Genomic DNA, 12,751 nt, shown 5'->3' with positions numbered 1-12,751 from the left:
TTAGGTTAGTAGTTATTAAAGATCATTAACTTTACTTGTGTTTAGTATTTCCTAGACGATAGCCCTAAGGTCAATTTTTTCTGTGCCCTAAACAAACAAAGACTGTACGGCCCGTTCTTCTTCCATGAAGTAACCGTAAACGGTATCATTAATTTAGACATGCTTCAAAATCTTCTATTTCCTCAGTTAGACGATGATGACCAAGATGGATGCCATTATTTTCAGCAAGACGGGACAACACCTCACTACCACTTAGAAGTCCGAGATTTTCTTGATACTCGATTCCCAGGTCGGTGGATTGGTCGTAAAAATCCAATTGTATGGCCACTTCGCTCCCTAAATTTGACCTCGCTAGATTTTTTCTTGTAGGGGTTCCATTAAAGATCGGGTTTATATACTTTCTTTACCTGCTGATCTTTTTGAGCTAAGACTACAAATTAACGCCGCAGCCGCAGATGTACGCCCGACTTGCTGGCTACAGTTTGGGATGAAATCGACGGGATTTATGAGGCATTACAAATGGAAGCCATATCGAACCAAAGTGAATATGGGGTGACAAAATTGATATGTTTTTAATAATTAAAAAACAACTTACCAATTTTACATATATACATTCAAGCGCTATGTACTATATACATTCTATATACTATATACATATATACTATATACTATATACATTCAAGTACAAGGTGAAAAGATAAAGATGCTACGATTTGCTGATGATATAGTAATTCTAGCCGAGAGTAAAAAGGATTTAGAAGAAACAATGAACGGCATAGATGAAGTCCTACGCAAGAACTATCGCATGAAAATAAACAAGAACAAAACAAAAGTAATGAAATGTAGTAGAAATAACAAAGATGGACCGCTGAATGTGAAAATAGGAGGAGAAAAGATTATGGAGGTAGAAGAATTTTGTTATTTGGGAAATAGAATTACTAAAGATGGACGAAGCAGGAGCGATATAAAATGCCGAATACCACAAGCTAAACGAGCCTTCAGTAAGAAATATAATTTGTTTACATCAAAAATTAATTTAAATGTCAGGAAAAGATTTTTGGAAGTATATGTTTGGAGTGTCGCTTTATATGGAAGTGAAACTTGGACGATCGGAGTATCTGAGAAGAAAAGATTAGAAGCTTTTGAAATGTGGTGCTATAGGAGAATGTTAATAATCAGATGGCTGGATAAAGTGACAAATGAAGAGGTATTGCGGCAAATAGATGAAGAAAGAAGCATATGGAAAAACATAGTTAAAAGAAGAGACAGACTTATAGGCCACATACTAAGGCATCCTGGAATAGTCGCTTTAATATTGGAAGGACAGGTAGAAGGAAAAAATTGTGTAGGCAGGCCACGTTTGGAGTATGTAAAACAAATTGTTGGGGATGTAGGATGTAGAGGGTATACTGAAATGAAACGACTAGCACTAGATAGGGAATCTTGGAGAGCTGCATCAAACCAGTCAAATGACTGAAGACAAAAAAAAAACATTCAAGCGCTTTCAGAATAAAATTCCATCATCAGGAACTTAAAAAATGTATGTTATAATCTTAATAAAAATTCTAACTGATCCGTTCTCCGATATATTTGAAGTTATCTACCTTCTCTGTTTTTTTTGTTTTTTTTTATTATTTATACTAAGAAAATTCGGGCAGTTTTATCATTAGACAAACTTTTCGTTTTCTCTTAAGTGATTTCTAGTCCCGTTTTAGCAGCTTGTTTTTCTAAATTCTTTAATTTGTTGCTCAGTTTCATTCCGGTTTTTAGCTAATAATACCATATCATCAACGAAAGTTAGTTCATTTTAGTCCTTTATTTCCCAGTGTTATTCCATTAATTTTGTCTAAATTTTTGTTACATTCTAACTAAATTTTCAAGGGAACAGTAAAAAAGTGGTAGATAAAGACCATCTCCTTGTATTATTCCGGTTTCGATCTGGAAAAAGGATCTGATAATTCTCCCAGAAATTTATTTTAAAGTACGTTAGTTATTGTTGCTTTTAATAAAAGATGATACTAAAAATAAAAATATTTTAATAAGCGGTATTCCATAGCATTCTGTATTTGCGTAATATTACGCATGCCATTTAGTATCTTCTACAAACATACATACACACGCGCACGCGTGCACATACATGTTTAAAAAACAGTTAATTTATTAACTTAACTTAGTAATTTATAATAATATATCTAGCTTTTAAATTAATTTTAATAAATAGAAATGTGCAATATTTTAAAATCGTTAAAATCAATTTGTCAATTATATAAAATAAAAAGGGCAAAAGAAACCATTAGTATTTTTTTTTTTTTTTTAAAAAAAGGAAAAAGTAGTTCGCCATTTTTGTGCAACATAACTTTACAAATTTCCTGTGGGAACTAGATGTCTTTTTTTTATATAAAAAAAAAGATTAAGATTATAATTGAATACAATTATTATTAAAATGGGGGGAAACAGGGCATTATTATAGCTCGGTTAAATAAGTTTTAATCCGTTGTTGGCAAATGACTGTATTCTTACTGAAAACTGAATTGGCAACCCTTGTTCGTTTTCAACTATAAAAATTAATAATTGCTCCATTTGGGTTGGTAATATTGCTTCGCTTGCCATTCGGGTCCTCTAGTTTCTAAACTCAATTTATAACTTTTACAACTGAAATTCTCATTGAGAAAGAAAAACTCTGTTCAACCTTACCTCTGATAAAAAAAAATGTAGTCGTTCTTTAATAATTTTTATTTCACGATTAAATTAAGGTTTTGCACAAATACTTAATTTTAAAAGTATTTGTACTAAAATTTAATTTTTTTTTTTTATTTTTAGTAAAATTCAAAATTTATTAAGCAATTTATTTTGAGCAAAATAACACTTTATTTGTAAAAATCTGTCCACAAACAATCGAGTTATTGCAGACAATTAACCGGAAGTACGCTTGCATATCGTAATCCAAACTGATAATTTTTACTTATTTTTATTTCCTCCAAAAAATTTAATAAAAATAATTAATAATAATAGTAAATTAACAAAAAATATCGGTTTGCATTACGGTTCGCAAGCGTACTGCCGGGTTAATTGTCTGCAATAATTCGACTGTTTATCAACGGATTTTTACAAATGAGGCGTCATTTTGTTTAAAATAAAACGTTTAATAAATTTCGTAATAAGTAAAAATTTGATCAAACAAATAATTACAAAGATATTGAAGATTAAAAAATTAAGATGGCTGCCAATTTTAATTTTTTGAAGGTGACAGTTTCAATTTTTTTTATTTTGTAGAACAAGACACTGATTTTAGATTTTCTGCATTTAATTAAAATAGGTTTACCCCCGTTGCTGAAAAATAACTTTTTTGTTGAAGATCACAAAATGACGTCCAGAAGAAGGAAAACAAAGCAAAACAGGACTTATGTCGATGAACATTTTTGTTCATTTTGATGTTCTGAATCGGTTCTTGAAGATCGGGGAATACTCCGTATAGAAAGTAATTAGGAGCACAATTCCATTGTTATGCTTTCCCATTATAATAATGTAGCAGCAATAGAGCTGTAGTCGGAAAAGTATAAAATTTATCAGTTGTTATTTATTTTATCTGCATTATTATTTTGGTAAATCTTGATTTATAAGTTTTAATTTTTATATTATATAATCTTTCAATTAATGGCATAATTTTTTTTAATTTTTAATAAATGATTAATTATCTCACTTACAATATTACATAGAGATAAATTTTTATAACAAATATTAATCATTTAGAACGTTTAAAAAAAATGTTTATTCATTCTTTTTAACCTTAAGAAGAAAAAAAAAATACATATTAAAGTTTTTATTATTTACAATAGTATAAGTTTGCATTAATATATCTTGACAAGAAATCTGAAACATAATAGCTGTATTAAAATTAAAGATGTAAAAAAAAAAATTTAAACGGCAAGGTACCAACTAAAGAAATAACAGACTTGTTCGTCAACACACACACATTCACTTTATATATATTGGTTGTATATAAATACAAATATATATATATATATATATAGAAATACAAATAGACAAACACATAAAACATTTTGATGGACTGACTCAAAGCTGTAACGCTTGAAAGAATCTTAATGAATTGTGAGGTATCATAGTGTTATGAGAAGAAATGATGATCGCATCATAAAGGGGTATTTTCCGTTATGTATATATATAAAATAACAGTGAGCGGAGGATGTTATTGAGGGATAAAGAGTAGAGTGAAGTGCTGATGTTTACAGGCGTTTAAAAAGGGGGATGTGTATAGTCGAGGACAAATAATAGATGATCTCTTTATTACCAGCAATGACGAAGCGTATGTTTCTCTTCAAAAGTACCGACCCAGTATAATTATAATTGATTGATAATGGAATCAGTCAGTACTATTCTTATTTAACGTTGCGATCTCTCGACAATTTTCATATTAAATTTTGTTACTTAAAAAAAAATTATTATTATTATGATAAATTATCAGCAGTAATATTACATAAATAATCACTTTAATTATTAAACCGTTAAATACACTTTAAATTTAATTATTAAAAAATAAATTTTTATTATGTTTTATTTTTTTCTCAGAATAGTTCACCTTTGTACTCGTTAGATAATTTATTTATTTGCGTTTTTTTTCTTTTTTCAGTTTTTCTATCTTCCCAGTACCTCTTCATTTTTTTCTCTTTCCTTCGCTCTTCAGAAAGTTCAGCACTGTAGTTCTTACGTTTGGCTCTTCTTAGAACCGTTTATCTTCATCTTTTAATAATCTTTTTAAAATTTCTCTTTCTCTTATAATTTTTTCAGTTACCTTAGTTCTTTTAGATCTTTTTGTAGTAGAAATAACAAAGATGGACCACTGAATGTGAAAATAGGAGGAGAAAAGATTATGGAGGTAGAAGAACTTTCTTATTTGGGAAGAAGAATTACTAAAGATGGAAGAAGCAGGAGCGATATAAAATGACGAATAGCACAAGTGAAACGAGCCTTCAGTTAGAAATATAACTTGTTTACATCAAAAATTAATTTAAATGTCAGGAAAAGATTTTTGAAAGTATATGTTTGGAGTGTCGCTTTATATGGAAGTGAAACTTGGACGATCGGAGTATCTGAGAAGAAAAGATTAGAAGCTTTTGAAATGCCGGTGCTATAGGAGAATGTTAAAAATCAGATGGGTGGATAAAGTGACAAACGAAGAGGTATTGCGGCAAATAGATGAAGAAAGAAGCATTTGGAAAAATATAGTTAAAAGAAGAGACAGACTTATAGGCCACATACTAAGGCATCCTGGAATAGTCGCTTTAATATTGGAAGGACAGGTAGAAGGAAAAAATTGTGTACGCAGCCCACGTTTGGAATATGTAAAACAAATTATTAGGGATGTAGGATGTAGAGGGTATACTGAAATGAAACGACTAGCACTAGATAGGGAATCTTGGAGAGCTGCATCAAACCAGTCAAATGGCTGAAGACAAAAAAAAAAGATCTTTTTGGATTTTAGTTTTTACTTCCTTGTACAAGGAAAGTATTGTAATCGCGAAAAATTTCGGTTTTCAGATTTCAACGGAAATATCCATTTTCACCACCCCTAAATCCACGTTGACTAGTTTCGACGTAAAGTGTGTAATTATGTATGTATCTCGCATAACTCAAAAACGATTAGCCGTAGGGTAGTGAAATTTTTGATTTAGGACAACAGTCCTAAATCCCAAACTTCTAGTTGTGCACCTCCCTTTTTGATTACAATCGACTGGACCAAAAGTTTTCAAAAAAGCCCAAAATGCAAAAAATTAGGATTTAAATTTTTTTTTAACTGCAATAATAAGGCCCCAATGAGAGCTTTTTAACGATATCGTAACTGGTACTTATTTCATCGGTTCCAGAGTTAGAGCCAAATAAAATTTTAATTAATTAAATATTTGAATCTTAGAATGGGAAGGCACATCGGTTCGAATCCGACTTCATTTCCTTTTTTAATTGTATTGATTTATTAATAATGTATTGATTTATTAATAATTATTAACCTATGATTGTAAAAAAAGCTTTACAATAAACAATTCTATAATAACAACAAAAAAAAAAAATGTAATAAAAAAAAATATGTAAAAAGTATATGTAATTTAATAGGCGTACAAGGAAGTCATGTGATGTCCACATCAGAATTTTTTTACTTTTGAAGAAATCAAAAGTTTGTTTAATCAATCTACTGTAATTCATTCTAATTAAATGAGAGTAAAATGTAATTATTCGATTCCTTATCGTGTCTGCAATTTTTCAATTTTAAGTTTGTTATTTGGAATTAATTTTACCTGATTATTTTTAAATTTAGGACCTAATACTTTGTAAATGTATTTTTTAATCAAACCTTTTTTTAAAATTTTGTTTAAGTCCCGATAATTTTTTATTATAATAGTGATTAATGAAAGTCATCAGCGTTAGTGATTCAGGAAGAAAAGGTAATATAACAATAATTAATTGAGAGCTGATTCTGTGCTGGAAATAAGTAAAAAAATTCATACAAGCACAAGCCCATAAAAGCTTTGTTATAGAAATACGAGTAACGATAAACTTCGTTCGGATTTTAGTTCCCCTAATGAAAAGAAATCATACTGAAATTTTTAAGGCGTTATTTAAGGGGTAAACTAAATAGTTTCTTGTATTTTTTGATCTGAAAAATATTATAAAACAGATCCATTTTTTCTTTACATGTGTACTTATAAATGTAAATAAAATGTTTATATATTTGTTTTTTTCATAAAATAATTTCATTATTGTTTACGCGTAAAGTTTTCGGCTAATTTCACGAACCCCCTTTCTTATCTCTGCGACTCCCAGATTGAGAAATACTGATCTAAAGGAATATGGAATTAAAACTTTTTAACGTGTGAAAAATGTCAAGACCTACCAGAAATCAAATCTGGCACCTTCTGAATAAAAGGTTGAAACACTATTACACTGTCACGAACTAGATATTAAGTTCACTGAATATTTTATTTAATAAATACAAGCCAAAATATTATAAAATTGTTTAAAATATAATTTCAATGAAATTATAAATAATAAAAAAAAGTACTTTACTGATTTTTTTTTTTTCCACCAAAACCAGAAAAAATTATCTTTATATGCAGAAATTTTATTCTAGATATTGCGCGTAACTTTTTCTTACTTAACTTATTCGTTTACTTATAACTGCATTTAAAATGTTTTTCATCCGCGTTAGTTAATGTTTTTATTCTGATAACTTGTTCATGGGATTATAATTTAATTTAATTAGAAATAAAACAAATCAGAAACAAAAAAAATCATAACTTTTAGGTTATCGCTATTAAAAATCACGAGAAAAAAAAGTTTTTTTTAAAAATAGTTTTGTTTTCTTATTTCTTTTTTATATTTTAGTAAACTAGCGTAGTTTGGTGGTCTATAAGACTGATAATATGCACGAAAAGATATGAAGGGAGTGCACTGAAGCGTGAGTCGGCAGACCGACTCTCGATTCAAAGTAAATCTACATATATGAGATGTAAAACCAGCTTGATGGATGTCCTGCTCATGAAAATCGATGGCTTAGTCCGCTTCAGATTTCTTGACAAACCCGCCTGCTATTCAACCATAGCCATAGCCTTATACTGAGGCTAAAAGTAACGAGATAGCCTACTTTTTTATATATATATATACATAGAGAGAGAGTTCTAAAGAGAGTCGAGTATATTTAAATCAGAATATCCGCAGTCTTTTGCTCTCTCTATTCTAACGTAACTTTATTACTGAATATTTTATATTTTATTCGAATTGTTTCTATAAAGAGTCACTAAAGGCCCAGGTTTATCGACAAAATAAAAGAAAAAAATGCAAAGAAGATATTTCTATTTTTCTGACTGTTACAGAATGATTGATCTAACAGCGGTAAAGTAACTAAAATAAAGAAAACTAATTATTTGTAAAAATGACTTCACACCCAGTTTTTTTTTTATATTTATGGATACTCTCAGGCGCTTTGAATTCATAAATACTAAAAATGTTGATTACGTGATTCCATATTAATACTTGCCCGCGCGTCTTCGTCTGCGTTGGTACGTACACCTCCATCCCTAAGCGAAGAATGCTGATCTATTAAACAAAGTTTGGTAAATGAAGAATGGACCTGAACTTAAATTGGAACAATTTTCAATAAATAGTGAAAAAAAATTTGTTCCTTTACTTTTTGTATATTAAAAAGATTTAGCTGAAAACCTATTTCTCGTCCACCTGGGAATTCTACTAGGCAAATCAGCTGTTTTTTTTTTTTGTAATGCTCGAAATGACCTACAAATATGTCATCAAGCGTCATCGAACACCAAATTTCCGCCTTCTCTGAGAATTCCTAAAAAAATTCCTAATTTATTAATATCCGATGTTTTCTCAAGTTTCCGGATAATAACTTTAAAAAGATCTTATGATGCTTGACGACGAATCTGCGGGCCATTACGAGAAGAATAAAAAACATCAGCCCTGTCTGTCTAGTAGAACATCTTGGACGGATTGGAAATAACTTTTAACGCTCTGTATTAAATATTTCATCGTTACTTTGTTAACATGGTATCTAACTAAAAGTTTTTTTTAATAAAGGCATTTTCTTACTATTAAACAGGATGAACAAAGGTATGAAATTATTATTTTCAAGACTATATTATTTAGAAATATTGCAATACTTTTGTATGTAGTTTTTTTTTAATATATAACAATTGGTTTTAGGACATGTGTACATTCATTTATTTAGGTTATCTTTTAAAAACTCTTCTAAAATCAATAATTTTAAAATCAAAGGTTTAATCTGCTTGAAAATTGTTAAATATATATTAAAATAATTCAAAAGAGACCAGTTTTGAACTTCAAGCATTTGACAATTATACAGGGAGTGCTTTAAAGGTGTGTCCAAGTCCTAGGAAGTGATTCTACTTAACATATTGAAGAAAATATGTATAGTGAACATAGGTTGAAAACGCATATTTTTCTGACTAAAATTTAAGAAAAGAAGTTATGTTTCAAAAACGGAAAAAATATAACGACACTCTTCGTTGACAATTTTCAAAATGGCGGTTGTTTCATTTTTTCAGTCTTAAATCTCTTAGGCATTATTAGATTTATCAAAAAGTATGTTGTATTAAAAAAATTATGAATTATTTTTTTGTAGACAAAACGACACCTTAATCGTAAATATCCGACGACAAATAACGGAGTTATTGCAAAAGTAGCCAGCCATCTTGTTTTTTTATTACCATGGTTTCTGATTAAAATTGCTAAAATTAGCAAATTAGCAAAAAAAAGAAGAAAATTTGATTTAGTTATCATGTGAGTCAGGATAATTAAAAAAACAAGATGCCCCCATCGGTTTAGGCCTACGTTTTGCAATAACTCTGTTGTTTGTCGTCAGATCTTTACGACTAAGGTCGTTTTGTCCACAAAAATATGCTTCATAATTTTTTTAATACAACGTACATTTTGATAAATCTAATAATTCCTAAGAGATTAAAATTGAAAATTTTAACGACCGCCATTTTGAAATTTGTCAACGAAGAATATCGTTATATTTTTTCCGTTCTTAAAAAATAACTTTTTTCTTTAAAAAAAAAAATGGCGAACAGTCAGTAAAATATGCGTTTCCGGACCTATGTTCATTGGATATTTTTCATTCAGTATGTTAAGTAGAATCACTTAACTAGAGTTTTGCCTCACCTTTTAAAGGACATTGTATATAGAGTGTATTGCAAAGTTCTCCCAGGACTTTCATAACCTATTCTACTTGTGAAAACAATCGAAAAAAGTTCATATAAACATGTACAAAAATGTTTCATTTGCAAGTTAGGGTAAGAAAAAAATTTCGTCTGTTACCAATTGATGGTGATGATTAGTCTAGTCTCGCGCAAGGTGCGCATCAACTACTCACCACTCTAGCCATACGCGCAGTGCCCACAGGAAGCCCATTATTATTAAAAGAAATTTTTTAAATTTACATTAATATTTTTTTTTTTAATGTAGATTTAATTTCATTATTTCTGTAATATTATTCATTCCAATGATTTGAATCATTCAATTCAAACCCAGGTAACACAGTGATAGAAGGTCACAGTTCGCAGTTTATTATTAACGTTTGCGCTTCAACCGGCAAATCTCCATTACTAAAACGCAACCCAACCTTATATTGGTAGGTATTGAAATAATAAAAAGGCATGTGTAAATGTAAATGTAATTTTTATTATTACCATCCATTAACTTACATTTAAAGTAAATGTTGGAAGTGGCCGCCATCTTCTTGAATACAAGCTTCAATTCTTTTTACAGCGTTTCTTGCAACTTTTGTGTGAGATCTTGCAAACTCAAAGTTTGTGGCTGGATATTTAATACAGCTTGTTCAATATTGACTTTCAATCGTTCAAGTGTTCGTGGTTTGTTGCTGTAGACTTTTTCATTGAGGTAACCCCGTAGAAAAAACTCCGGCGCAGTCAAATCTGGAGATCTTGGTGGCCACAAGCCTCGACCGATAACACGATTACCGAAGAATTCCTCGACGAAATCAGAAGTTGAACCTGCGTAGTGCGATGTCGCACCGTCATGTTGCAGCCAGCAGTGTCTGGCTTCCTCTTCCAAGAGTGCGATGAACTGAAATAAAATATCCTGATATCGTTCTGCATTAATGTTGTACTCGAAAAAAATAGGACCGATTATTTTCTTCCGCGATATCGCGCACCACACGCCCGACTTCTGCGGGTGTAATTGTTTTTCATGATAAACGTGGGAATTTTCAGCGCTCCAAATTCTACTGTTTTGGCTGTTTACGTAGCCGTCCAAATGAAACCGTGCTTCATCTGTGAAAAATAACGAATCCATAACATTAATTCCCTCACGCAGAAATCGACGGAACCGTTGACAATATTGTAGCCGTTTTTCTTTGTCGGGCTAAGAAGTCGATGAACCGTTTGAACGAGATAAGGTTGTAATTGTAATCGTTTGATCGCCCGATGAACAGTCGATTTAGACAAATTAATTTCACCAGACAAACGTCTGATCGATTTATTTGGCGAGGCGAGTAATCGGTCTTTGATTTCAGTGACTGTATCTGTATTTAAAACTGACGCAGATCTTTTGTGTTCCTTGTTATTAGCAAAACCGGTCTCTCTAAACTTTGCAATTAACCTTAATACTGATGTTTTGTTATGAGCTGGTTTATCTAGTTACTTATGGCGAAACAAATCTGCACTGCAACCACTGATTTCGTACTGAAATACGACTCAATAATGAAAACACGTTTATCTAGCGAAAACACCATCTTGTCTCTAGCAATACCCTGAACGTTATGATTGCATTGTTGTTACTATCGGTAGTGTTCTACTGCGTCGCCGCAATGTTCAGTTGTTGGACGAGTCCATTTCAGTAACGAGTAGAGGAGTAAGCTTGACTTTTGAAATTTCATGGATAGTAATTGATGGGTTGCGTTTTATATGGGACACTCTGTATATGCATATTTATATAGCCTATGACCCTCCCGGAAACGTAAGGATTCCAATGCGGGGTCATTCATCTAAATCGATTTGACCGTTGAGGTGCTACAGTGGAACAAACAACACACATGCATACATATTCACTAAAAATACTACACTCCTTTATGGCTACACTCCTAAATGTTCTTGGCACGGAACATTTGGTCTATGCTCTAGGGCGACCGAATGGGGTGGTGGTGGGAGAAATGCCAGTTAACCAATTACACTCCTTTATGGGTAGTCGTGTAAAAATTCCTTCCGTGTATTATGAACATCTCTTCGTACGTTACTCAACGCGGTCCATTGGTATATAGATATACTCGTATAATTATTCGTAAACTGTACTCTAAGATGGTGAGCTGGCTATACTTTTTCGGATTCTACTTGTAAAACTAAACAAACAGTATCCTTAGGAAAAACGTCAATTTCTCCGTTCTCCCCTTGTCTGCCATTTTGTTATTTTTCTATAAAGGTTTACATCTCAACTTCGGATAGGATAATCACAATAATATTTGGTAAGCGTCTTGGTTATAAAGTTTTAAAATTAACAAAAAATCAGGACTTAAATTCCATCACAAATTACAAAATGGCGGCCATTTATATGTTTTAATCCGTTATATCTCCATAAATAATAGTTTTATCAAAATTTATATTATTTGATAAAATACTAAGCTTTTTTTTTTGAACACAATGGCATTTTATTTTTTAAATCTGTTAATAAATAGTCAAGTTACGGAATAAAATTGATGTTGTAGTTTTGTGTCGAAGTTATTAGGTCTATTATTGTGAGAAAATTATTATACTTAATTTCATACTAATTTACAGTACTAGAATTAACAATAAATAAAAACAGTTAGTATTTAATCAAATTGAACGTAAAGAACATGAAAACAGACAAAAAATTACATCAATTTTTTGCCATAATTCGCTTATTTGTTAACAGATTTAAAAAAAATAAAATATCATTTTGTTCAAAATAATAGGCTTAGTATTTTAACAAAAACGTACATTTTGATAAAACTAATATTTACGGAGATATAACGGATTGAAAAATAAACATGGCCGCCATTTTGTAATTTGTGATGGAATTTAAGTCCTGATTTTTTGTTAATTTTAAAACTTTATTACGGACACTTACCAAATATTAATATGATTCCTTTATCCGAACTTCAGATATAAATTCTTATATAAAAAGAAAAAAAATTACTGATACGGGGAGAACGAAAGAGAAATTGCCA

The sequence above is a fragment of the Lycorma delicatula genome, chromosome 7 (genome assembly GCF_047948215.1).
Source record: "Lycorma delicatula isolate Av1 chromosome 7, ASM4794821v1, whole genome shotgun sequence".
In the NCBI taxonomy this organism is placed as follows: Eukaryota; Metazoa; Arthropoda; class Insecta; order Hemiptera; family Fulgoridae; genus Lycorma; species Lycorma delicatula.
Note: the sequence above shows the minus strand (reverse complement) of the source record.